Here is a 25,957-nt window from a genome sequence, read left to right as displayed (position 1 = left end):
TAATTACGACAAAAATGACTATAACAAAAAGAAAAAACTTTCATAGATTCTAAAAACCTGAATGTAGACAAATTCAGAATAAAGTTCTTAAACAAAGGCCCATTACGAAAACCATTGGTGCCATAGAGGACCCTGATAGCTACAGTCAGGTACTTGTTCAAGTGGTACAGTCTGGCATCTTAAAAAGTACTCCTAAGAAAACTGTTATCGAACACAAGGACATGCTGTAACGCTGGAAATGCATATCCTCCTATTTCCATCTATTGTAGTATACTTTTTTCCTTATTTTGTTACCTGAAGATACGACATTTCTGTGTCTTTATATATTGTAGTTGTTTTACTATATATATACACTCCTGGTAATGGAAAAAAGAACACATTGACACCGGTGTGTCAGACCCACCATACTTGCTCCGGACACTGCGAGAGGGCTGTACAAGCAATGATCACACGCACGGCACAGCGGACACACCAGGAACCGCGGTGTTGGCCGTCGAATGGCGCTAGCTGCGCAGCATTTGTGCACCGCCGCCGTCAGTGTCAGCCAGTTTGCCGTGGCATACGGAGCTCCATCGCAGTCTTTAACACTGGTAGCATGCCGCGAGAGCGTGGACGTGAACTGTATGTGCAGTTGACGGACTTTGAGCGAGGGCGTATAGTGGGCATGCGGGAGGCCGGGTGGACGTACCGCCGAATTGCTCAACACGTGGGGCGTGAGGTCTCCACAGTACATCGATGTTGTCGCCAGTGGTCGGCGGAAGGTGTACGTGCCCGTCGACCTGGGACCGGACCGCAGCGACGCACGGATGCACGCCAAGACCGTAGGATCCTACGCAGTGCCGTAGGGGACCGCACCGCCACTTCCAAGCAAATTAGGGACACTGTTGCTCCTGGGTTATCGGCGAGGACCATTCGCAACCGTCTCCATGAAGCTGGGCTACGGTCCCGCACACCGTTAGGCCGTCTTCCGCTCACGCCCCAACATCGTGGTGTCGCGACAGGCGTGAATGGAGGGACGAATGGAGACGTGTCGTCTTCAGCGATGAGAGTCGCTTCTGCCTTGGTGCCAATGATGGTCGTATGCGTGTTTGGCGCCGTGCAGGCGAGCGCCACAATCAGGACTGCATACGACCGAGGCACACAGGGCTAACACCCGGCATCATGGTGTGGGGAGCGATCTCCTACACTGGCCGTACACCTCTGGTGATCGTCGAGGGGACACTGAATAGTGCACGGTACATCCAAACCGTCATCGAACCCATCGTTCTACCGTTCCTAGACCGGTAAGGGAACTTGCTGTTCCAACAGGACAATGCACGTCCGCATGTATCCCGTGCCACCCAACGTGCTCTAGAAGGTGTAAGTCAACTACCCTGGCCAGCAAGATCTCCGGATCTGTCCCCCATTGAGCATGTTTGGGACTGGATGAAGCGTCGTCAGACGCTGTCTGCACGTCCAGCACGAACGCTGGTCCAACTGAGGCGCCAGGTGGCAATGGCATGGCAAGCCGTTCCACAGGACTACATCCAGCATCTCTACGATCGTCTCCATGGGAGAATAGCACCCTGCATTGCTGCGAAATGTGGATATACACTGTACTAGTGCCGACATTGTGCATGCTCTGTTGCCTGTGTCTATGTGCCTGTTGTTCTGTCAGTGTGATCATGTGATGTATCTGACCCCAGGAATGTGTCAATAAAGTTTCCCCTTCCTGGAACAATGAATTGACGGTGTTCTTATTTCAATTTCCAGGAGTCTGTGTATAATTGGTTTGTTTCGTAAATACTATTTGTGTTTTTACACTGGGTCTTGCCTAGGGAAAGCAACTATGCTATCGAACGAATACATCGATAGGTCGTGTGGAGAAAGAAAGTGTTTAAAATCTTTGGTAGTGTGAGCTCAGTCACGTGGAGCGCGGGCAGAGGGAGTCTGGATGGAGTAGGGCAGTGGAGCAGGTGTGTTGAGTGACGTTCCCGCGCTTCCGAGGTTTGACAGCATGTAATTGCGATCGACTTGCTATGATAGTTTCTGGCACGGTGTCGCGGACGGGAAACATTAGTAGGCACACATCAAGAGAGCCTTTCGCCTGTTGGCCGTGTCGAGAAGAAGGCGCGCCAACATCCAGCTTCTGCTGCAGATACGGCCGACAATACGCGATTGTCGCCACCTCCTCGATCGACGACTTCAAACTTTCAATCAACCAACAAGGAAGACTGAAAGCCCGTAAAATTTTAGAACTGTGTGGCAGACCTCAGCTTTTCAAACTATTCCATTAGCATCACTAAAATACAGCAACTTAGCATGAACCTTTGTTGCTCATTGTCCCAATTGCATTACCAAGCAGGGTCCCTCCCTTTTCTGAAATGAACTCGTGTCGTTCAAATCCAAACGCCAGCATTAAAGTAATATCATTCGATTTCACTGCTTTTCCTCGCGATGACTGGGTGTTGTGTGCTGTTCTTAGGTTAGTAATGTTTAAGTAGTTCTAAATTCTAGGGGACTGATGACCATAGATGTTAAGTCCCATAGTGCTCAGAGTCATTTGAACTATTTTTTCACTGCTTTAATTTCAAAGTTGAGTTAAGGTATCAATAGCTGGCTACAATATTTAGATTACACAAGCACAAATTAAGAGTGCGAGTTTTGTTACCATATTTTAGCTTACCTGTGAATGCAGCTCAGCTTGGTACGTACTAAATTTTACTATTGTTAATTGTTCGAAATCACTTAATTCAAGTTCAAAGTTAAATCTCTTAGTTCCAAATTGCGTAGATTCAAGTTGCTTTTGAGATGATTGTTGAGGTAGTCCAAGACTAACCTTATTTTATTACTTCTGACAAACATTCATTTTTCACACAACACGTGTCAACCTTCAGTTGTGCATTAACCTTTCTTTTTCAGTTTTTATGGTAGTTGTTCATAGGACTGGCGACCGTTATTTTTCCCATATCTCAAATATCTAATTAACGCCAGTTAATTGTTAACGTAACGACCTCACATTTACTTACTTTATTAACTTTACTCCTTTTCAAAATTAATTTCCACCAGTTTCATTTGCGTTTTTCCTTTCATTTAGATGTAACCCTTTCCTCCCTCTTTACCGACAGATTAACTTTGGTGACGATTGCTTTTCCCAAATATCCATTAGGTACATGTGGTTTAATTTTTACTGTCATTAAGGTCGATAAGTGAGGGCGAGGTTACAAGGCTTTTTGCACATATCCTCTTCCTAATCAAAGAGAAAAGAAAATTATACAGTCAAAAATAAACTTAAACCCAATGAGGGAGCCAAAATGTAATAGTGCTGTGTGGAAATTGACAATGGACGATTTCATTTAGATGTGCTTCTACCACAGGAACTTGCTCACGCTAAGGTAACGAAAGTCATTAAACATCTCCTAGTATCGTGTTGGTGTTCCTTTTGCCCTGCGAAGACATTCAACGCAGCATGGTCTGAACAAGATGTTGGATGTCCTCCTCGGAAAGATTGAGCCAAGCTGCCTCTGTAACCGTTCGTAACTGCGAAAGTGTTACCGTTGCAGGATTCTGTGCACGAATGAACTCGGGATTATGTTCAACGGGATTCATAAGGGGTTGGCTAAATAAGTCTCTCGAATTGCCCAAACTGTTCTTCAAAACAGTCGCAAACAATTGCAGCACAGTGACATGGAACTTGGTCATCCATATAAGTCCCATCGTTGTTTGCCTGCAAATGGCCTTTCAGTTGCCGAACGTAACCATTTGCAGTTAATGATCCGTTGTGTTGGACTAGAGGAGCCAGTCCATTCCATGTAAACGCAGCCCACGCCATTATGGAGCCACCATCAGATTACGCAGTGGCTTGTTGACGACTTGTGTCCGTAACTTCGTGAGGTCTCCGCCACCCTCGAACTCTACCATCAGCTCTCACCAACTGTAATCGGGACTCCCTTGACTAGGCCTCGGTTTCGCAGTCGTCTAGGATATAATCAATACGGATGCGCTGCAGGCTATGTCGTGCAAGCCACTCGTTTCTGTCGTCTGCTGCCGTAGCCCATCAACACCGAATTTCGCCGTACTGTCGTAACTGTGTCATTCGTGGTGCGTCTCACAATGAATTCCACGGTTATTTCACGCCCTGTTACTTGGCTGTTAGGACTCACACCTGTGCGTAAAGGCCACAGCCTTCGGTAGTTAAGTGAAGGCCGTCGGCCTCTGCGTTGTCCGTGGTGAGTGATAGTGCCTGAAATTTCGTATTCTCGGCACACTCTTGACACTGTGAATTTAGGAATATTGAATTCTCTAACGATGTCCTAAACTGAGTGTACCGTGTGTGTGTAGCTCCAACTATGATTCCACGTTCAATGCTGTTAACTGCCACTGTGCGGCCATAGTCAGTTCGAAAACTTTTCACGTGAATCGCCTGAACACAAATGAGGGCTCCGTCAATGCACTGCCCTGTTATACCTCGTGTACTCTATCCCACGATTTTGTCGCCTCATTATACAGTAGTATGCAGAAGTCGGCAACATTAAACTACTCGAGCAAGCTGGTTTCAGACGTAGTCACAGCACCTCTGCCAATTATTAAAGCTGATTAACTAAGCAGCAGAAAACTGCAACTTAGCAGATGCGACTGCTACCCTCTTCCTGTATACAGAAAACGTCTTCGGCAAGGTATGCCACGCTGGACATGCTTACACAATGTTAAAGTATATCATCCCACCTGAAATAGTACAGCTAATTATTAACCTCATCTGCAATAGAAAATAGTAAGAACGAATTGGAAACCAAATGTTATCTTACTACACTCCAAAATCAGGAGTTCCTCAAGAAGCTGTGGTATCCCCTCTGCTATATACAGTGTACTCTGATGACATCCCCAGATCTATACGGCCTACCTGCAACACAATCAACGAACATGTGAAAAGCTACACCAGCAAAACTAAGAAACTTCCTTTGTAAACGGAGGATCCAACGGGACCAAACCAAAAGCCAGTTACAATTAAATTTTCCCTGACGCGTGTATGTCTCATCTTTATCTACGATAATGATGAAAGCTGAAGAAATGAATTAATATTTGTGCTATGGCTGGGACTCGAATCCAATTATTCTTATTTACTAAGCAGAGTTTCTGGCCATTACACCAGCGCACCACTACAGTCAGTAATGATGCACGAGCTACACAAGCCGAATGCACTCCGCATCACAAACTTCAGTTCACATCTTCGGCTTTTTTCCCCCTAAAGTATCACTATTGCTAGTTAATTCTATCTAGCCATAGAAATCTAACTATCTTCGGCTACAGGACCATCACGAACTCAGTATTCGAATCTCAAGACAGGAAATTGCTCAACAATCAAATGTTAAATTTCTTGGAATGTACCTAGGTTAACTTCTAAATAGGCAGAAAACCACGAGAAAGAGTCCTGTTTGGCGATCTATATCTAGGGCTACCACATACATGCAGGAAAAAAATTTAGAAATTTCCTTATAAATATTACTGGTTAAGACCCACTCCTGGCATCGTAAATGCTAGGGGGAAGCTTCAGGTCATTAAAGCTCTAATACTGGGAAAACACTATGCAGTAAACCCAGAAATTTAGCGAGTAAATGAAAATCATTCTGCTGCAGATCTCAAACGAATAGCTACGACATCTATAGAAGTTTTCAAGCGATTTGTGCTGCATGAAAATATCGTCAGTGAAATCATTTTACTTTCTGTAAAGCATGTGGAACATGCTACTTGTGGCTCAGTGTGTAAATTGTCCTACAGTTAACGTCACTGGAAAACATTCATCACGTTCTCCAATTACGGTGTATATCAACAACCAACCAAAGGATACTAATCACTCTACATGAATGCCATACTGCAACAGGCAATTAATATATTACATCTCATGATGAATAGCTAGGCTGTTCGAAACCGAATAATAATATTAAAAACTGAACGACGAAACGAAGCGCAACTAGTTGCAAGAATTTCAAAAAATCTTTATTCATCACAGTTGCCATGTTCCACATCCATAATGGTTAAAAAATTTACATCGGGATTTGTAGGTTTAGATTATTTTTTCGTTAGTATACATATACTAGGCTTGCAACATCGATGAATACTCGATGTAACGTAATTCAGTAGATTCGTAATGAGTCATCATTTTAACAACCAATCATTTATTGCCATTTTAGCATAGCTAATACCTTAACATTGCAAAGTTGATTTGCATTATTCTTTACTTTACAATGTACAGACTAGTGTAGCACTTTTTTGATTCCTTCTGTTTTACATTTAAGTTATTGTACTTAGACGATTACTTCACTCAAGGTTAAATTATTCTTGTACCCATTGAACACGGTGCACCTTGGATTCATATAATACGATTTACATTGTGCAAAGTATTACTGTTTCTTCCAACCTTCCATCCCTGGCGCCCTGTGCTTGGGACAATCTTGAGGAAAACCAGAGGGAAACTGTAGGAGAAATATTGAAGCTTTCAACCTTGAGTCTACATATTTGTTGCAGTGATCTTCATTTCGTGTCTGACGTTCAAAACAACTGAGATTACATGTTTATTTTATACAAAGTGAAGTGATTGATTCACTTAAAGTTGAAGTACGCTATGTTTTAAGTTTGTTAGATATAAACTGAAGCAAGTATCGCTCATTTAATTTTGATTGTCAGTGCAGACATATAAGACACATTTACACAGTAACTTCATACGTTGTCCTTTTAGTTATATGAGCGAAGTAGGATGATGCATTTCTGGCAATGTTGGCAAAATGTAATAAATTTTCTTTGTGTGAAAGTCTTCTCTTATTATTGATGGTAATGCAGGCAATATGACGTCGTTGTAACGTCTGCGAGGCTGGTGGAGGGAATGTTGGCGGGGTGATCGGTGGAATGGTCGGTAAAGTCCTTCTTAAATGTTGGCCAAGGATGTGCGGTTTTCTGAAGAGTAAGAACCCACAGGATGGTTGAAGGACTACATCTGAAAAGGCGCCGTCGAGTAATCGATGTCAGGGTAACATGCAACAGTTAATCAACAAATGTAAGCAACAGATTATAAGTCACAGGTCATTAATCAAAAGCTATTAATACCACTAACCTAATATTATTTGTCTAACTGCGCTGAAAGGGTAAGCGATTGGGGAGCTCTCAACCTGAAATATAAACAATGTGACAGTTACATGACAATATCTGGCTTAGTTCATTAGCAGTCGACAGACATTGGAATAAAACCACACGTTTTGTCTCAAAGTTTCTCTGAAACTCTGTCCACGTATCTACAAAAACAGTCCTGAGCATTTTCTGTACAGTATTGCACAAAGTTTTGCATAATATTATTTTAAACGAGCGACACACACTAATTCTGTATCATTAATAATAATACCAATTGTCGCCTGTGAGTCTAATTGAAAGCAGTGGCTGTCTTGTATGCAGAATTGTTTATTGTTGTTTCTGACATTTCTATAGCCCAAAGTACGTGAAAGTTCACGATTTTGAATTTGAGCAGATGAGCTGCTCTCCAAATTAGTCCGTTTAACTCGCAGCGTATACTCCATCTGTATGACGGTGTATGTGGTTACTCATTTGACATATGGAAAGCAATTCAAAATTGCATCGTTATTATAGATTTAACACGAATTCAGCTCGACTGTTTGAGGCTTAAATATCAGGTGCATGCAATCAAACACAAATCTTTGTACATTTTTCAGTAAATACCAGAAAAGTTCTGCTCCTGGCAAATGCCTCAAGTACACAGACATGCCTGCTATCCATAAACAGGCACGTTTACTTTTTGAGAAAGACAGGCATTGGCAGCATACTAACATAATAATTTCTCATTACCACTGATACTACTAATACTTGTAACGTCCAACAACAGTGGGACGGCTACCTAACACGAAATTACCAACACAGTTACGCGAACTCAAAATAGCAATTTAGCTCCCCCCGATTCCTGTGGTGTTGTAGTTCCAAATGAAGATAAACTGCCATTGCTATATTTAGTGGTGAGATGTCGTTCTATAAGTAACTGATTGCTCAACTTGTGTATGTTTAATACAGAATGACTTGGATTATTCGCATGGAACAACATTTGACCTAGTAGTAAGACAGGGTATCTGGGTCACGTAGCAGAACACATAGCTTACTTATATACACAAAGAGCACAATATTAGTCCTTTTGGTTCCCCCAGAAATATTCATGTTAATCATAGACAAGGCAGCACTTCATTAACATATGTAACACACTTAACCTATTCACATCTTATTCACACCTTATCCCTTACAGATATACACTATGGAATCATTTTTTAAAGGTATGTTCAGTTCACTTTTCCTTCAAATATGCAAATTGTACCTTGCCTTTCGAAGTATTGCTTTTGATAACCGATGTACGATTCACGTATGCAAACTGTAATTTACACAACTAATTTGTCTAGTCACATATTGAAATGTTTACTATAATATCTACAATGGGTCATGAAAGTACTTTTTCAAGTCAGGTTACCCTCCATCAGAGGCTGTTGCACAGAGCGACCGTTATTTTGATTTGTAAATAATAGATTTCAGCTATGAGTCGTCCTTTAGAATTATTTATTGGCAGATCTAGATTTTGGCTAGCAATTAGCCATTCTCAATGCATTATCCTTTTTTGGTCAATGCATGTAATGAACTGTGTACATAGCCAGACCAACAGGCATTACATGCATTGACCAAAAAAGGATAGTGCATTGACAATGGCTAGTTGCTAGCCGAAATCTAGATCTGCCAATAAATAATTGAAGTCTATTATTTACAAAGCTGTTTCAAGTCTTATTATGGATATAAACCTCTGTTCTTATGCCTACTAGGATATGAGAGTAAATATGCTTCTGGATTAATGTATGACAATACACGGATATGTATACAGCTGTTGCCATGTTTCATTCATCTTACTAGCTGAGTATCCAGTTTTGACAGGCTATATATTTATTCTAATCTTTTACTAGCTCATATCCTCCTTTCCCTTCTATCTATCCATCTCATTCTCACTGCCTCTCTATCTACTTCTCTCCCTCTCTCTGTCCACCTGTTCCTCCTGCGTTTTTATCTGCTCACTCTCCCTCTGTCCACCTCTCCCTCCTTCCTCCAAGTCTAATTCCCTGTATCTCTCTATCTCCTCCTCATTCCCTCTAGTTTCAGCTGCCCTCTGCCTTCGTCCATCTCCTAATTCTTTCTTAGTCCATCTCCTCCCATGCCTCTCTGTCCATCTTCTCCTCTCCCTCATTCTGTCCATCTTCTCCTCTCTCTCTCTGTCTACCTCTTCTTTGCCCCTCAGTCCATCTCCTACCCCTATTTCTACGTCCATCTCCTCCTCCCCGCTCCCTCTGTCCAACTATGTATTTCCTTTCTCTGTCCATCTCAGTTTTTCCCCTCACTCTGTGCAGCTCATTCTTCCTCCTCTGTCTACCTGCTCCTCCTCTCCCTCTTTATCCATCTCTGCATTCCTCTCTCTCTTACCCTCATTCCTTTCTCTGTCCAACTCCTCCTCTCTGATTCACCATTCACCCACCGCCCTCTGTTACCATTCTCTGTCCTTTTCCTCTGCTCCCCTTCTCTGTCTATCTTGTCCTCTCCTCTCTCTTTATCTATCTGTTCCTCCTTCTCCCATCATCTGTCTCCTCCTCTTTCCTTTCCCTGTGCATGTCCCGTTCACCTCTATCTCTCTGTCTCCTCCTCTTCCTTTCCTGTCCATTTCCCCCACCTCCTCTCTCCGTCTATCTGCTCCTCACGGCCTCTCTCTGCCCATCTCCTCACCCACTATCTGTGTCCCTCACCCCTTCCCCATCTCTGTTGGTCCATCTCCTCCTCTCCATTTCTCTCTCCACATTTTCACCCCTTTTTGCTGCTGTTTGCCCCCGTAGTATTTCTTTTCTGGTAGTAAGTAGTATGTGTACCAAAGCTGGTTGAAATCAATCCAAAAGTTTAGGAGGAGCTGTTTATCCATTGTTTTGCCCACATAAGAACATGTTACATATATTTAACGAGATTCACACATATTTGTACGTATCGTTTATCGTTTCGTCGTTCTGTGGGGTTGTCAGCAAGAAATACGTTTATAAGGTTTGAATTTATGTGTAAGCTTTGTTCCAAGTCACTAACTGCCCTCATTCTAAAATAATGGATGAATGAAGTTCTGTGTACTCGCGTGTCTTGGGATACATTTCTTTGTCACCAGCAATCCTTTCAAAAGCAGGTGATTCTTATCCCCACAGGGATTCTTTTCATACAGTAAGTGACATGTGCACCGAGTCTGGTTGAAACCCGTCCAAAGGACGAGGCGTTGAACGTATATACGTTCGTGAATCAATTTTTCCTGTACCTCAGTCGGTAAAAACGAATCTCTTATAAGATCACTTTGTTGTCCGTCTGTCTCTTTGTGGTCCAGGGATAAAACTCGTGCCTGGGACCCGAAAGGTCTTGGAATCTAATAGCGGTTGAACCACACAATTATGAGCCATTGTTTGAACATAGCGTGAGCAGTCGCCAGAAAAAGACACATTGTTCGGTTTCCGTGTTATACTGTAAGTCCTCTTTCCCCAGTTGGGAAACTGGCGAAGGTTAGGGACATGCAAGTAGTTGGAGTCCAACAGAAGGACTTCTATCAGCCTAGTGTGTCAAACGAAATTATTCTTGTTGCATATATACATAAGTAATTTTACATGAAACCCTCAGAGGATGAGTCCTACTCACAGCTGTCCGGTGCTACTGTCGCAGGTTCGAATCCTGCCTCGGGCATGGCTGTGTGTAATGTCCTTAGGTTAGTTAGGTTTAAGTAGTTCTAAGTTCTAGAGGACTGATGACCACAGATGTTAAGTCCCTTAGTGCTCAGAGCCATTTGAACCATTTTTTTCAGCAGTTGTCCAGTTCTTATCATATGTATAGATTTAACGAAGAGGAGAGAGGAAGGTTTCAGGTTAAGACTTCATTGGCAACCTCAAACTTCTGTATCCTATGTAACTCATTTTTCGAAGTAATACTTTATTAGACAGTCTTTCAGAGTAACCAAAGCCTTACAAAATTTTTCCCAACACGTCTCTGCTTTCTTAGCACCTGTGGGATTACATTTACTGAATAATTTCTTTCGCTCTTTCTTAATAAATTTATAAGTGATTGTGAGTTCAGGAACTGATCAGGAGCAAACCTTCTATAAAATTATATATGGCTCATACATACTTTAAATTGCTTCCTCATCTGAGGATGCGGAAAATCGGCTATGACACTCACTTCTTCAGTAGCCAGTAGTATAGTGCACGATGTAATTAGATAAACAAGGACTGTAATCATCTCACGCTCAATATTGGTCGTCTCCAGGTTAGCAATCACTTTAGCCTGCAAGAATTTATTTAGGACCTTCTCTAGCAGAACAGCATGTTCTCACCAAGTTTGTACTGTTGTTAACAAATCATGCAGAAACTGCGGAAATCGGTCCCCAATCTCAAGTCCAACTGAAGTATAATGTGCTCCTATAAATACACCTGAGCTCACTCTGGGACCAAAAGGAAATACTTTGAATGGACAGCTTCTCCCAGCATGAATAAATTCAGTACATTTTCGTGATACAACTGCCAGAGGAACCTGCCAGCATAAATAGTACTAGTTGTGTGCATTATACCACGAGTTTTTTGTACCAATTCGTGTGTGTTTTCCAGGCGTGCTTGCACAGGCACAATTATTTGATTAATAGCTCTTGTATCCAAGACCAATCCATCATTCCCACTGAGTTTCAGCACTATTAACTCTGGGATACAGTATGAGCTACTGGACAGTTCAATAATGTCCCATTATCTCCTCCTTTCAATATCTCTGACTCCTGCAAGTCTCTTTGACCACTGAATGAAATATGAGCTGTGACAGAAAATCTTAAGCAGCACTCTATTAATGTGGCACTAATACCCAAAGATTACTCGAGGCTTCTTTTGTTTTTTAGATATATTAGTATATGAGAACAATAAATCAAGCAACTCTGAACTTTGCCTGGTCTTAATTATCTTGAATCCGAAATCTTAGACTCTGTTTTCTCCTTGGAACTAGGAACTGTGATAGACTCAGGCTGCTGCATAGTGGCTCTACAACTGTCACAAACTATCAATTAAATGTTGACACCAGGGCAGTATTTACCATGGACGCCATCTTTCTCTAGTAAATACACAGAAATATGGACACCATGGATCATGAAACAGCACTTTCCCAAGGAAAGTCTCTGGGGGAATCAAGACCAGTTAATCACTCTATGAATAGACTATCAGACTATCTGCAACTGAGAATATGCACTCTATCGCTACATTCCCTAGCACCACATTAAGGTGGGTCTGCATTATCATATTGCTAGGTGCCAACAGCTCCAATGGCTTCACAACTACTCACGAGAAAGATAGATACCTCTATTTTCACATATTCGTTTGGATAAATCTGCCAAGACAACACCGGAAGCAGGGGCCATGTCCAAGAGGTATGTACGCACTTTTTTAATTTGTTGTTGTTTGCGGAAAAACTTAGTAATAGGTATTGCATTGATTAATATCGGAGCAGTGCAGCTTCTGAATGTCCATACCACTGTTGTACTGTAACACGTTTATAATTCCATTACAGCCTCTACCACAGTCCATGACCGGTGTTTTGGGACCAGGTGCAGTTTTTAAGCTTTTCGGTCTGAGGTCGGTTGAACGATTACTATCATTGACTACATCAGTAATCAGTGGCGGCTGATTACTCATGTCATTGTCATTTTGGCACTGTTGTTGGTTATTCTGGTAATTATTATTATGTGAAGGCATATAACTGGTGGTACTGTCATTACTGATGTTTTAGTTTGAGTCCATTGTTCTCAAGGTTATTGCCAAAACCATTGTCTTTATGCCGATTTTCCTATTTCAAATGTGTTTCATTGCACACAGTGCGACTGTCAACGGATGCCTTGTATCCATAACGCTTACTGTTGCAACAAAACGACTTCATTTGTTGCCATTGTAGTTCTTGAATTAGGTCCTTCATGTATCACATATACTGAGTCGAAAACTGAATGAACTCTTCCAAGTTGCCTCTGATACATGAACCAGCTTTTCGCGAGCCTCGTTTGGTAGGTTTGCTTTTAGAGTTCCTAAATGGCACGATGCGGCACGAGTTCATCCAAGAACCGAGTTCTATTAATGAATTTTCCAGATATCTTCGTAAACTTATTTGCTGTAAACTGAATGGTTCTGGGTTAAGCAGCTTTCTCCTGACGTATTCGTATACGCCACTTCACCAGCATTTCGCGAGAAACGCTTTTTGACAAGATTTCTGGATGTGTAGAAAGCATCATTATGAATGCACTGATTGATGAAGACTATCCTTCGGATATCATTCCTAGCAAAAAGTAGTGTGCCATGCCATCCATGGATAAATACGATAAGATATATGCTTTTCTTGGCGTGGGAGAAAAATCTGAAGTTGTTTGTGTAACTTTCCTTCGCTCGTTATGTTTACAGTCTGACAAATAGACAGACACGTGCGTCTCTTCAGGTTTGTGCACTTTGCGCTGATTAGCATGTACAGCTATCCCAAACCTTGGCTATTTCGTTATTTACCTTCTCTATTTGTTCTCTAGCATCGTGTAACTCGTGCTTTATCATCTTTTATGGACCATCTTTTTCCACTGGAAAGTAGTTACCTGCGGTCTGAACATTTTCGACTAGATCTTTAGCACTTCGTACATCCTTTGTAGGTGTTCATGTTGCAAGTCTGGCAGCAAATCGATCTTTAAGCAACGGAAATTGCTACTAATCTTTTTCTCTTGCTTAAGAGACAGATTTGCAATCTAGTCACGTAACTGGCTAACAGTCTCAGAAAGCGAGTCTTGAGCTTCTTTTATTTCACTTACCTCATTAATAACTTTGGTTATCGCTTCATATATAATCATCTGAGTTTTTTCTCCCACATCTGATTTACAAATCTGAAATTTCCTTTGTTAAATCTTCTGCAAAAATGGTTTGTGATCCAGATTCTTCTCTTTGGTTGCTATAGTGGTATTTCATTCCTATACTGCGCCTACTTGGAGACCACCGCAAATAAAAATTCCACCCATTTATATTCTTCAGAATATTTGAACTGACGTATCTCTGTTTCGTTGCGTTGAACAGTAGGTTCAATATACTCAATTACTGGCTGAAGATTAATTAATTCCATCTGTGCCATCTACCTTTCTCTGATCTATCTTTAAAATGATATACAAACAAAGATTCTAATGTTACTATTTAATATTCAGAACAACAAACAACTAAACATAACTTATATATAGTGTCTAATAATTCCAAAATTAAGCTCAAATATGATGTTTAAAAGAAAAAGAATACAGAGGCACTTTAGCGTTAGTATTACATGATGTGCGAGTCTTTGATCCAAAAAATTTATACTTCAACTATTTTGGCTGGGAAATTGTCTATTACTACAATTACATTTTGAACATTTGACTAACAGAGTTTGGTGCAACCAGGATATACGATAGTAATAAGTGAGAAGTATTGCTAATTTACCCCTTACTCCATCAACAAAGTTACTGACTGTGGGACTTCTTCTTCCTGTTAATCGATTAATTCCCCTCGTCTCATATTAAAAGTCATCTATTTACATTTGTTTTAGTGAAGCTGTATATTGTTGTAGAAGTGCCAGCAAATGAAAGTTATCTATTTGTTTCAGTGAAGGTGGATCTGTGATGTTCATTGTGTCAGAAATGTTAAATTGTCAATTAGATGCTAAATTTTTAGCTTCCTGTTTTGGATGGTGTGCACACTCGAGCATAAGGCTGATACAGTCATTACAATAATTGTTGGTGACAAAATTCAGTTGCGAGAATCCATGTAGAAATCGAGCAGCGAGAATTCTAAGAAAATTTTGCTCTCTTTTAAATTTATTGTTATCACAAAATCTGTTTATAAACTTTTATGAAAAGTTGATTATTTTGAAAATAAACCTGGTCTCTGTGAAATTTAATTAAAGAAAGAATCTGTTTTCTACACTATTTGGTGTACCTGGCTCATACTGGATAACACTGTGCAATGTGCCCTTGTACTGTAGCATCTCAATAACAGAGTTGGCAAATCTAATGAATGATACTTGCGAAGGTGAAATGTGCTCTACGAAAATATTGATATCATTCATGGCTCATAGTTTTTTATAATGGTTTTAAATAAATGCAAAATTATTCACTCTTGGAATGTGGAAAATGGGTTGAATGAGCTCAGTATCAATCTCATATCATTTTAATCAAGAACAAGTAATTAAACTTCAATAACTTTTAATATCTCTCTGAAACCATGTAACTATAATCGAAGAACCACAAAAACTTAAATTTCAGATGTATAACCTATCCATAATAAAAACTCCAATGTCTAATTCTTAAATCCATTTCTCTCAAATAATCGATAAATCCTAACAAAAAAACGGAAACCAAAAAGATTCCTGCTCTGGATGTCTGACCAACCAAGAACGCTGAATTATCAAACTGCTGCCACAAATAAAGAAACTGAATCGTAACCTGTAATCCATTCTTCATGAAGAGTATAATCATACCAATTTAAATTTCAGTTCTTTTCCTCTCCACAATAGACCTTTCATTAATCAATAATATAACTCCCAAAATTTTCCTTTATTTTCTGCTTACTGCTACTATACGAAAATTCGACAGTTCACAAGTAACACAGAAGCTCAACTGCCTGTCTTTCCTCCTTTCCTCTCCTGTCCTCGCGATCAATACATAACTTTGACGCACATCTTCGCAGAAACATGATCATCTCCAACTGATTTCTGGGCAGCACAGCTGCTCCGACGGGCTGCTGGCGCATGTCTCAGCAGTGCAAGCCATAATATAGCAATTACAGACATACTAAATAAGAAATGCTTACGGGAATTCACACACACACCTTTCAGTATTCAAGTACATGTAACAGAAGAGAACTACAATTTTTGTAGCAAAATATTTTTGTTACTCATTCTAGTACTATTATTTCAACTACCTTGGGAAACAGTAACAAGTTAAAATATTACAGTCCTGAAAGCCAAAAGCCAGTTAAGCTATTTGTCTTAAATGCAGGTCAAATCTGTCTCAAAATTTAATTAACTTCAATTAGTACTAGGCTATGTACAGTGCGTGAACAGTTGAACATCTAATAATCTGCATCAGAGCTTTCATTTGTAAGTAGCACAAAAAAATTTAAACAAACTCGGAAGATGCAGGCTCTATAGACTTCACCACGAGCTGTCAACCAACACTGCAACATACATTTCGTCTCAATTAGCAGTAAAGGGATTAATATACTAATTAATTAATTACAGTAAACCAATAATTTCGTGGAACTGTCTCGCCATACTTATTATTATACTAGCAAATCTAGTACGTTTGAACAAGAGAGCTAATTGCGACTACATAATTCGTCTATCTCTCTCTAAAGACGAAGGCATGTTAACATGTTCGATTTGTGAAATAAAAAGTGTAGAACATTTGAAGTGAAGCAGCGATAAGGAAACTATTGCAAAACAGCGATTATAAGCGTGGGAGAATACACAATCTCCAATACAAACATGAAATCTACCTGCGAGAATGGAAGTAATTTTTTCAGAGGCGTGCAGTCACTGCTTCAGATTTATTTTGGTAAACTCTGTTCTCCTCTACCTCTAGGCTTACGAGAAGAAGCCAAATCCTTCCACACAGACTTCGATAAATAACTTCAGAACTTTGTGTTTTAACTGCGTGACAGAGGTAAAAAAATATGTAGTATAAATTAGAGCACAAGGTGTGAAGCTCGTCATGTAAGTGTCAAGAGTGATTCTCAATAGCTGTGTTGTCTAGAGTGATTCTCAACAGCTGTGTTGTTTGCTTTTGTAAAGCTACGTACATTAAAGATCATTAATCCACAGTATGTAAGTAAGGAGGCAGGGTTAATAAAATAAAAATAACAGCTTTAGTTGAGAAATGATCGGCAGTTACTGGTAAAACGATATGATCGTAATGCAATATCGGTTGGGAAAGCCATGTGGCTTTTTTGGCCACCAGAAGCAAGTCTTTCTGTTTGACGCCACTTCCGTAGCTTGAGCGTCGATGAAGATGACATGAAGTGATTAGGAAAAGAGAACCACCCAGTCCATGAGCGAAACAAACTTCCAACGTGGCCGGGAATTAAACACGCGACCTCGCGATTTAAAGCAGCGCCATTGAGCACTTCATGAGGAAGTACGGATGGCGGATGTGGGAGAACCAATTACTTAAGAATGGCACGTCGCCAAAAGGCATTTCATCGCATGAAAGCATTATATGGCCTTTGAAAACAGCATATCACACGAAACGGTTTAGAGAGACAAGTAACGAACCTGTTACGTCGTACACGTTGCTGTCACATTTTTGAAGTATTTTCGTAGGAATGATGAGCACGAAAACGTAATGAATGTCTCTTTTCCAGGTCATTATAGGTATTTCAGAAGATAATTATTGGCCTTAAATGTGTGTTTTATAAGCGTTTCTATTAGTGCACCAAATAACAGATCTAACTGTCATTGGAAAAAGTAACAGGAGCGTTCTTTTTCCCAGGTGCCATTGCAGAACTTGCAGTCGGCGTTCGCGTGTCAGAAGTATAGTTTAACGAACGTCGGCAACCAAGGATCTTGAACATACAGCTTACAGACACCTGAGGCGCTTCATTGATTTATGCTGCTTCCTTCGGCCTGCACCGGTTAGCTTTTCAGGCGAAACTTAAACGTTTGCTGCATCTACTCTCCAAAGATTCTATTGCATATTGGTGACTTCGTTGTTGCTGATCTCTACATACTACGGAATAAGGGTAACAACACCGCGGCCTTACAGTAACAGGAATAGCTTGGTAAGAAACACGCACGTCTGGAATCTAGTTTTCGGTGTTGTTACCGCCATTACCATAGTGCTACAGAATTCATCTCTCCATCAGAAACACGTCAATATATTTTATGCCAAACTACATTCATCTGATGCATTTCTGTGTGAAAATACGCAGACAGAATATTTGAGTAGTGCCTCATTAGTGCATCGAGTGACAGTTGGAGTTGTCAGTTATCCCACCCTGTTATACGGTTCAGCTGTGTGGTTTACAAAACGACGATATCGACCAGATATGCTACGTCATATACTTCAGTCATATTCCAAGGATTATGGTCATCCTGCAATTTTTTACCTTTAATTCTATACTGCACCGAAGATTTCATACTGCACCGAAGATTCCGCCACTTAAATAAGTATTTGCTGCAGACGTTCAATGTACCTTCAGGAGATGAAATCGATTAACTCATTTCGTCTTTTCCCACCATATTTTGGAGACACTGCATTCAGTGCAATGACTATAAATTAGATATGGGAGAATTGAGTCTTATAGCATACACACAGAGATGTGAAACCAGCGTTGCATATAATCTGGCATTTGATGTCCAAATGAATCTGAAATTCGAGGACTGTATTCTATGGGCTTATTTTTAGCTTGCACATTGCCTTCTCCATGACATGGCTGGGACCATGAATGCAGCCTATGGCGTGTAGAACGTAGCGAAAGTTACGTGTTGTTTCTTGCACATTCCAATAAATGTTTAATTGATGACATTCCATTTGCTGGGCATGGGAAACAACATGGCATATTTTATTGCTGTACTTACTGTGGCAATCTATGTCAGTTTGCCCACTAATCATTATAGTCTACAGCTGTGAAGTGGTTGTCCAGGAGAGCAAATGTATGGAACAGCTCGTTAACAAGCTGCAGCTACTGTCATCGCTTAGCGTCGGTGGCCGCCACACGCTGATCCAAAAGTTCGCCCACCAGTTAAGATCGAGACGACTCAGCTACATCGCTGCAGGACTCTTCTCTAACGACAAGACTCTACTGTCTAGTTGTGTGGCCGCCGTCATTACTTACCTCGTGACCCTCGTTCAGTTTGACCCGTCTAATGTCAGTAAACACCAGAACGATACTTGTGTATTTAGAAATTTTACTGCAATTTTATGAATAGGCTTCTTACTATACAAGGATTCCATACAATGACTTTTCATTGGGTTAAAAAAAAACCAAATGACATATAAATAATGCCTGTAGGTAATGATAAGTTGTTTGTACACAAATTTCCACATAAATTACTAATTTCTGAACTATGAGTACATTTCTGTAGCTCACAAATGAGTAGTGGGAAGAGCACAAACTAATAAACATAAACATAAAATAACCTCATCAAAATGATTTTATGGAGGAGCTTTCTCTAAAAGAAACAAACTACTCAAAAATTTCACTTGCCCATAGTGAATCAAGCGAAGTTGGTTTGTAACTTTGGAAACTCCATACTTGCTCGCCGATTGTTTGACAACACTACTAGCAATTTTCATCAAGCAAATATGGGCACAGTCATAACGTTTTAATTGTAGCTACATAAAAACAAAGTTATATAATTCAGTTTTTATTTGTTTCAGGTATATGTCTGAAATCCAGGAATATATATATATCACTATCATAATACCAAACACACTGCAGGAGGAACCAAAGCAAAAAGTGGTGATAGTTAAAACTTGTTGACTGCCTCTCATATTGCATTACTTGGCAACATATTGTCAATATGAACCAGAAAGTCTCCTGCATAGTTGCTTGTACCGACATATGCTTCTAGATGGCTGCTCCACTTAAAGCGCTAGTTTTCAATAAAAAAAGTATTATGTGAAATTTTTACCAGGGGATTGTCGAACAAAGAAAGAGAATTAAATAGGAATTTTAGTGTGCAAAATACCTGTACTATCTGTAGGCGACATTGTTATACATTCAGGAAAGTCACCCAGTATAATTCAACTTCATTTAAAGAAAAATCTGAAATCATTCTGCATAGGGAACATATTTGCAAACTTTTGTTTACACATTATAAGTTTTGTTATTTAGCAACAATAGGAAATATGATATTTCTCATAAAAGTACATATTATCAGCTACAGACTCAAAGTGCTAGAGAAATAGAAAGTTATTGAATTTTTGTAGTTTTATGAACAGTATGTAGTGTAATTTAGTATTCAATTTATATTCACAACCAAATTCTATGAATGTGTATTTCTTCATAGCAAGTTGTAAAGTTTTGACCAACTTGGGAGATAATGTGAATAAAAAATATTTATCAGACCCATAAAATTTTAGCAACTTATATAGACTGGTATTCATTAACACAATGTGGTAATGTTTGGTTTTACATGGAAATTGTTGTTCAGAATGAATGCAGATATTCACTTAAAGCGGTTCTTTCCATACAACTTACCTCATCCTCCTAAATCGTATGTAACGCTAGTTTATCCTCTTGAGATCTGGTTTTGAGACAAATGATGCATTTTTACACAGAGGCTTTCAAGGATAACCAGGTTTTATAGTGGAACAAATTTGTACCAGAATATGAACTAATAGTGATACAAATGGCAATATAATGTTATCTCTGTATTGGTAAATTGTATTCAACATCAGTTCATCGCAATATTTGAAGTTGCAATCATTATTGGCAGTTGGTACTTTTGCATCAGCAAGAGAAGTTTCATGCTGAAAGCTGTACTGTTAAGTAGTCGTACATAGGAAATTAGACACGTTCAAACAGAAGTCTTTCCAGTGTAGTTAAGCTGTCTTGTTGGAAACAAATATTTCGAGAAACACTCCTATTGTAGAATTATGAGTACCGTAACTTGAATACAGAAATCAGCCATAAGCACAGCATAAAAGTTTCTTTATGACTGAACATAGCTTGTTTCAGTTTTTTAATCGAGCATCATGTAGCCATTATAGGGTTCTATTATGAGTCTTCACTTTGTGGTCGTTGGATGTCTGGCGCATTAAGAAATACAGAATGTCAGAAAATTCCTGAAGCATACGGTAAAGAAATACAGCTGAAGAAATCATGAGTGAAATACTCTTGAAATTGAATAACATATAGTTTTTTGGAAACTTACATTGTAGATTTTTAAGTCTTGCACTCGTCGAATATTTCTATTACTCTTTTGTAGTTGTGTGTGTTATGGGTTTACTATTTATGTACAGAACAGTTCAATAATTATCGTTTTAACTAGCACTATTCTAGTTTTTAGAACACCAACACAACTATCAAAACCCACTCAACATGACAATGCATGAAAATAGTGTCCAATGCGCCAGGATGTGTGGCCATTTAGTGGTCGACAGCTACAACATTTATGTGTGACATTTGACGCCATAGAATTTCATAATTGACACACATTTCGTTTGATATTAACTTGCACAGAGAATGCAGTTAACAACAGGTGTATGGCAGTCTGCCAATGGAATATTTTATATGTATCTTTTGATACATGTATGTCTTAATAGCTGTGTATAAGTCTTGACACAGCTTAACTCACAACATTACTAAACAAGAGGCATAAATGAATAGTGAGTAGAAAATGATTGCAATTTTAGTCGAGTTTCCACAATTGTTGCCTGAGCAATTGTCTCTTCACAAGTCAAATCACTTTGAGCAAACTCTAACTAAGAAGTCACATTCAATACATGCAGGAATTGTGGTACTGCATTAGTTATCATTAACAGTGAATACACATTCGTGCATTACTGCACACAGAGGAAGACCAACAAAACTACCAATAGTGATACGAACTGGAATCCCTAGAAGATTAACTTTCATGATAATAGCTTTACAGAGTTCTGTTTTAACTATCAGAATAATAATACTTTGAAATTACTCTCACCCTCTCTTCTGTTTTCATCAAAGAGGTCATCATCATCATCTTCTTGTCTCAGAATTGGCTGTTACCTGTTCTGAATTCTCAACCAAATTCAAGACCATTGTTTTAGTTCTTCGACTATCTCTTTTCCCATTATGTTTATAGTTCAGAATCTGCTGGCGAATTCTGTGACCTGACATTCTCATGAGATGTCCTCTCCAATCTTCACGATACTTCAGATTATTTAAATTCATGTTGTAAATATATAGTTCTGCTGTGGTACCTTCATTTATAGTCATGTCTGACTGTTAATCTAGAGATTGTGTATGGTTATAATTCGTTTATTTATTTGTCTCTGTATTGTTATCATCTGCAGTCTTGTATTATAATGTTTGTTAGATTTTTGTATTATGTACATATCTGTCTTGCTTTATTACAACTAACCCGAATAGAACTCTATGATTTCAATAAAGTAATACAGAAATTATTTATGTTTTAGGTTCGTTTGTTCGTTAAATATTTTAGCAGGGTCTATCTGTGAATACAGATTTCAATTTCTTCCAAAACGTTGATTTTAAATCCCTTGGTATTATATGTAATATTTTTATTGCGTTCATTATATGATCAGCTTCATGATTTTCTGTTCTTAAGTGGTTGAAGAATAGGTATTGACTTGTGCCGCTAATTCTCGTTTCTTATCTGTACCAGGGAAGACAAATCATGAAAACATGGAGTCCAAAGAAAAATTTCCACCAATGCATAAAATACTGGCTGATCTTTGGTGATATAGTTATCTTTGACTGATTCTGATCAAGTGACAAAAAGGAACAGTGCTGAGAACTTTACACACCAAAAAGGAACCCTTAATCTTTCCAAACCCTTTTGTAGGAAATCCATCTGAACAGTTACTACTTAAATCTCTTGACGAATTTCTGGAGTTGGGCCACTAGCATATATTAGTCGATCATGTCATCCATTGTACTTAACCAGCTTGATATTCATCAACAGCACAAAGTCATTGTTAGGCTACCATCAAGAACATACTTGATTAAGTATTTGTCACATAAGACATTTTAACAAACTGCTCTCAACTGGTATGAATTTTAAATATTGTGTGCATAGTAATACCACTTAGTTGTTTATAATTCCACTTCCAATTTTTTTTCGCATTTTATAAAAAGAAAAATCTGGATTTCATCGAGAAAATTGAAACTCTGACTATGGATCTAATTATCTTTCCTGCATAATTCTTCTGCCTATTTTTTCTGTTTCATTTTCGCCTCACTGTAGGCATTTAACAGTGACAAAAGTTGCAAAATTGTTCTTTTGCAAACCTTTATTATTGGTTAAATAACGGAAAAAAATCACGGAGATGTTTTTATTGCGTTATATCTTATTTTTAATATTTCTCATTGGAATAAAAGTTTTATTTATTTATATTTTAAGATTTGCATGAAGTTAAAATATTGTAACTTAAATAAAATACGATAAGCTGCACTAAAACAATACAGATTATTATTATAATTATTTTATTTTCTATACATAAAGCAATGTTTCTAGACTTCCTTAAGAAGATATAGAACCTATGGATATTAATAATCAGTTAACTACCAAGAAATAACAATAAATATACAGATGTTGTTAAATATTACAACATTTATTATTCAAATAATAGTAACAATTTATTTGTTTCCAGCATTATTATTGGTAGTTAAAATTACTGGTACTAATCAAGGATCCTCACATAAAATGAGATAGTTACACTAACATTAAAATTACTAGTACTAATCAAAGACCTATGTGTAAAATGAGATAATTGTACTAAAGTGAATTAAAATTCCTAATTAATTAAAGTTCCTGCCAACCCTGTAGTTAATTTAACAGCACCAATAAATATTTAATTATGATCAAATTTTGGATCATTGCTAGGATTATATTTAGTAACTCAGAATGTAACTGGACTATTTTAACTACATATTACTCCTCAAATATTAAAAAGCTTTTAGAAGTGCAATTGTCATTTATTGAGACATAAGTAATGATTGATTTATCTGGACATTAGGTGCAAATGGAGCTTCTGACCTTTTATTTTCTTATGGGGCAGGGAAGTTTATATAACATTCGTCCTCTTAGTACATACATAGTTTATGCTCTACCCTGTAAACAATTTTTTTATGAGGGACTGTAATAAAAATTTCTATCACTAAGTACATAATTAAGGACATATTTAGTTCAGTGAGTCTCATGAAGATTTGCTGTAGATAAAGCAACTTTAAATCGAATTTTATCATTCCATTTTGTGTTAATTACATAACAGCAACTATGACTGCAATTAATTTAGTCTTATTTTGTCATCAAACATGATAAAATAATCTGTTAGGACTAAAACAAGATATTAAAAAAAATCCTTTTCACAATCGTTTCACATTTATGGGTGCACTGAAATTGGTGTCAATAACACAATTAATAGTTATATTATACTTAATTAATCCATACCTTGTTGGATATCCAGATAATTTTGTATCAGCAAGTCTTTTTGTAGCACCAGTACATATTCAACCAAAATTATATTCTGTTTTGCTTATGCTATTTTATGATCAATTCAAAATATTTTAGAGGAAGTTATTTTTTTATTTCTACCTGTTAGAACCCTAATAATTTTACCATTCTACAACAAAATGCCATTCACAGTTATTCAGTTTTATTCTATTAACGAAATCTATTTTTGAATTGTAGTAATTTTTGTATGTTTACTGACATGAATTGGATAACGACCAATTGGAGTACCTTATGTTATGAGAAGAACGAATTTTAACAATCGTTTATTCTACCTATGTCATAATTAATGGAGCAGTTATATGAGATAAATTGAGTAAGGCAAAAAAATACGAAATTAGTCCATAACTATGAAAAGATATGATTTCAAAAACTAAAACTACAAGTTTTAACTTTAATATGAATTTTTATATTTTTTAAAAGGTTCACTAAATAACCCAAATGAACAAAATCGTTAAATCAATAAAACAAGAAGTAAAGATAATAGGTACATAAAATTTGGAAATAGATTTATTACTTTATTGTAATTGTTCATGGCAGAGTCCATAGAACTCAAATAATCTCAAAAAATATAGTAGCAAGAGTTGTCGAAAGATAAATAAATAAAAATCACCTAAAAATTGCAGAATTCATAGGCTACTCGCCTGACTCATGCCACTTTCTTCTGATATTACATGGGAGCTAAAGTGCAGATCAATTGCAAATGCTACAAGAACATTAATTTCGTTCTCATCTGTCATCAGTTGTTTCCTTCTATATTGCTGTCTAGGTGTTACACTACCACTTTCATGTCAGTGGTTGAAGAGGATAATAAATAATTGGCGATATGGTTGACGTCTGTTTGGACATCTTGCAATGTACACAACACAAGCAACACAAGAATGAACTGTATTCTTCCTAAATTCTCCATACACCATGAGCATAGTCGTTTTTCTGTGTCAGTAAATCCAATCGTCCAGTCACGACCTACTGCTTGGACTGTCACACACTGACTGACAAGCTAGTCTCATTACACTCAAGGAACACACCAGCACATTGTAAGCAAACGTAACAACATCATATCTAGAAACTACACCGGTTGAATGGCACAAACAAGTCTTCGTGTGGATGTCTCGTAAATGACTCGCACTAGAGTCCTGAAAAAGCGCCTCTGGCCTTTAATTCAGCCAACTTTTAATGTCAATAGGCACTGTTCCATTTAAAAGTGTGTTTGCAAAATATTCCTTCTGAGTATTACTACGATCTATTTACTGACTATCCATTTTGTGGAAATCGCACATCATTAGCACTTTCCGTTTCTGCAGTATTTGCGGTGCAATTTTTAGATCCTTAACCCTCTGTATATTTTTTTCCTCGTGCCTACAGAGCACAACAGCTGCGAAGCCCCATATGCTTTACACACATTCAAGATGCAGGTAGCGCACATAAACAGAGGAAGGATTCTATTCTGTATAAAAAAGGAAACTGATGCAAGGTACACTAACCTGCCGTAAAGTCTATTTAACAGAGCTCACATACCATTTCCACAGAGCGTCTGATTGCACCATTCAGTTGATCAGCTAAAGTGCTTCATGCAGACATACAAGCATAAATCATCGGTAATGTCGCCGTCCAGCACTATCTCGTCAGCACTCCTTTCGAAACCACAATAGCCAGTGTTATCGAGCAGAACTCACACTAGTTC

Source organism: Schistocerca gregaria, chromosome 4 (assembly GCF_023897955.1).
Source record: "Schistocerca gregaria isolate iqSchGreg1 chromosome 4, iqSchGreg1.2, whole genome shotgun sequence".
NCBI classification, from domain to species: Eukaryota; Metazoa; Arthropoda; class Insecta; order Orthoptera; family Acrididae; genus Schistocerca; species Schistocerca gregaria.
This window is presented reverse-complemented; position numbering follows the sequence as displayed.